The sequence below is a fragment of the Pistacia vera genome, unplaced genomic scaffold, assembly GCF_008641045.1.
Source record: "Pistacia vera cultivar Batoury unplaced genomic scaffold, PisVer_v2 Contig147, whole genome shotgun sequence".
Taxonomy (NCBI): domain Eukaryota; kingdom Viridiplantae; phylum Streptophyta; class Magnoliopsida; order Sapindales; family Anacardiaceae; genus Pistacia; species Pistacia vera.
Genome location: NW_022195543.1, coordinates 99,820 through 103,740, shown reverse-complemented (window position 1 = coordinate 103,740; position 3,921 = coordinate 99,820). Strand labels below are relative to the sequence as shown.

Genomic DNA, 3,921 nt, shown 5'->3' with positions numbered 1-3,921 from the left:
ATTGAAGATTGAAGAGACGAGAAGGGGCGTGAGAAGACTGCATCGCGTTTAGGATTTAGGTTGTTAATTGGACCGGTTTTTCAACTGGACCGACGGTTTAGTAATTATCCGGTTTTTAACCGGTTTAAAACGGTTTAATGCTTATTGGTTTTGAGAGTGAACCAACGGACACGTGACGGTTCACAGTCCAACCGGTTGAACCGACCGATCCAATCCGGTTTTTAAAATAGTGATGCAGAGTTAAGGATTTACCATTAGTATCCTCAAACCTTTGCCCATCGACCGAAATGGTACTCCGCTGGCTTAGTACATAACTACTATTCACATTAAGCCCTAAAACAGCCTTTATATCCCCACTTAATTTTAAAATTAGCACTGGGCCAAACTAAAACGTAAAGCATATCGTCAACCATGAAAAGTAGACTTACTGGATAAATAATCCAACAAATTCTAAGGAATTCATGGGATAAAACACCCCTTACTGGTTCAAGTAACACAACTAAATTGCCTCAAGGCAACAAAATTAACATGTTCAAGAAAACTAACCCACAAAACTTTTGTCTCGGAGTTCAAACTTTACACAAATTAAACTAGGGCAATAATAGAAACACCAAATAACAATACAAAATTTAACGGTAACGCCTGAGTGAGAGTGTATTGTTCCTCTTCCAGTTGGCCTCTTGAAGGTCGAGCCTTGTGGTGCAGGTGTCCTTTCCACGGAGACCTCTGTACTTCTTTCCAGCAGAAGTGAGTCCGCGAAGTCCCTGTGTTGTGAACAGGATTGCAGATCCAGTTGATCCTGGGGTCATTACGGACCGCATGTGGGCAGCATCAACCAAGATTACCTCAAAGTATTGTATGTTGAATCCTGAATTCATACGAGTACAACAAACAATCAACATAACATAAAATTCAGCAAACACGAATAAAGAGTGAACAATATACACACGTAACAGATACCCATACTATCCCTGTGCAAACTTTTAGAGGAATTAGAAATGGACACTTCACAGTATACCCAACCATCCCAGTTCAGATGACCCATTTAACAAGAGAGACAAAATAAGACAAATAGATCCAATCTTGAGTAGAATGGAATATATGATAACTCACATAAACAGCATCAAGAAAAATTGTTACTTCCTAAAATTCCCATATTGAACTTCTTTTATAGGTGAATCTAATCAATTTAAAAATTAAAGCCTACAGTGTTAAATTCAAGAAATCTTGTACACACCTCATTGATCCAGTAAGAGTTGGAACCTTAAGGCCACCGAGTTTCCTACCAGCACGTTCCTCAGCCACTGAACGCTTGCGCGCTGGAATTTCAGCTGAGTGACACCCTGGTTGTTGGGTACCGTATACAATACCCTTGGGAACTGGTCTCTTCCGTCACCTCGTCTCACACGCACACGATAGACCACATAACCCTGTAACAATAAAACAGTCACCAAAAGTAGCAAACAGCACAGGAAACATCAATAAAAACATTAAGAATATACAAAAAATTAGTGGAAATGTGCAGTCATTACAACTGCAGAATAATGCAGATAAATGGAGTGGGAGATGAAAGTGATGTGCGCATATCCCTACTTAAACACATTATAAATAGCATGCACATTCACAGCAAACAATAGCTTATTTCGCCAAATTCTTACATACATAAGCTTTTAAGCATTAACAGAAAATAGAAACCCATGGGATAGCAATTGTGACCGCAAGCAAGACCAACAGCAACAAAATACATGAACATTGAATAGACAACAGGATATAAAAAATTGAAAAACAAGAGCATGAATCTATCACAGGAAGCAACCACAATAAAAGCGAAACATATTACTGACTTACAGAAATTATTACTCTTGAAAAGGTACACCAAAGAAAAGAAAGAAATGTTTCTTGGTCTCATCAGTTTCATATATTTTAGCTAGCAGACAAACATTTATCTAGTAAGAGTTAGAATCAGTACTTATAGTTACTCATAATTTCTGAAACAAAATGTTAGCAGAAAACAGGACTTCTTTAATATGTATGTGTTACAGATAACACACAGAATAAAATGAATACAACAAAATAACTAAAGCAAATAACATCAAACATACATCCATATCAACATTTTCATAACAAAATAAATGACCTGATCAACAAAACGGTTAGTTACTCAACATAAAATGGAACAACATACATAAATCCCCAAATCATTTTACCTGCTTGGCCTGTACCCCAAGCGGCGGGCCTTGTCAGGGCGAGTGGGATGAGTTCACGCACAATAGAAGGATGTTGGCGGTACTCCCAGCACCTCACCCTCTGCAGAAACCTCATACATCGGACTGCTTCTTCCTCCATAGCTCCGACACGAAGTGTAAGCACCTAATCATTCCACATAAACGAAATCAAGACAACATAGTACTAAAATACAATGCACAACATGCAAGTTTTGCCAAAATTCATTCACATAAGGGGAAGACCATCACCACATAGCACCAACATACTCACTTAAAAAAAGAAAACACCAATAAATACTACTATATGCAAGTTTTCTCACATGACAACACGATTTCTTCAATTTCATCACTAAACATATAAAAAATGTGAGAAAAAAATAACATAAAAATCAAGTTCAAACGAAATCTTCTTAAATCTAAAAGCAAATTACTCTCTTAAAATAACATAGAACATAAAAATCAATCAAAACTTAGCATTTTATCGCTAAACGACTGACAGACTCAAACAAGATTCATAAAGCGACGTCGTGTCGAAAAAGAAAAGAAATCAACGAAAACAACCACTCACTAAATGAGGAGCCGTATAGTTTAGATCTTACTGAATACGTTTGATATTATAGCAAAGAAATGAATGATTCAGCCATAGCGAGCTCAATCGACGTTTAAGAACAGAAAATGAAAGGGAAGAGAGATGGGTACCCATCGGTTGTTGAGCTCCTGTGCTCTCTCGAGTTTCGGCTGAGGAGTTGCGGGGGGGAAGATATATGAGAGCCTTACTATAACTAGGGTTTTAGCGTGTGGATCAACATCAAATTACCATTTTACCCATTTAGAAAATAAACGGGCCGAATGGCCTTCCTTTAGTTATTGGGCTGCTATAACTAGGGTTTTAGCGTGTGGATCAACATCAAATTACCATTTTACCCATTTAGATAATAAATGGGCCGAATGGCCTTCATTTAGTTATTGGGCTGCTTCCATATTATTAGGCCTACACTTATCTCAGTCATAATGTCATCCCACTATTTTTCTTCTTATTTTTTTTTTTAATAACTTCACAAAATATCCTTGAATAAAAAATAATTTGAAACAAATATATTACTTTAGGAGTGTTTGGTTAGCGGTAATAAAATATTAATCTGGTAATCTATCCTTTAATCCGAACATTACCTTATTTGGTTGTTAGGTGATAAAAGATTTCAGTGATCGATCTTTTAATCCAGACATTAGTATATTACCTTGTTTGGTCGTTAGGTAATAAAAGATTATGGTAAACGTCTAATACGAATAGTGATTACTGTAAATGATATTAGAGGTAATCTGATTGCCAAAAAAAAAAAAATGTGGTATTTTAAGATTACTATGCAATCTAATTTTTATTCCCATCTTACCCATAATTAATTAACATTTCGGACGCAAATGTTATCATATGTCTATCAAATAACAATAAATCAAACTATGCAAAATGAGCTATAACCCCCTGTATTTGAGAATTTAGTTAAAACACCTCAGTTACAATAAAAGTTTTAAATTTAACAAAATACTTCCAACTACCCAAGATGGTAGGCAGTTGTCGAAACGGTATACGACTGGTCAGATTCGGCTTAACTTTATCTATTGTGAAGATTAACTAAACCGGACGAAAATACTCAAGTATGTTTCGAAGGTCTGAGTTTTTAATTAAAATCTCTTTATT

At 36.1% G+C, this 3,921-nt stretch overlaps 1 pseudogene; it reads right to left on the bottom strand.

The window, feature by feature from the left end:
* Window positions 1–584: 584 nt before the first annotated feature.
* On the bottom strand, window positions 585–3,019 carry LOC116124070 (annotated as a pseudogene).
* Between the last annotated feature and the right edge of the window lie 902 nt (window positions 3,020–3,921).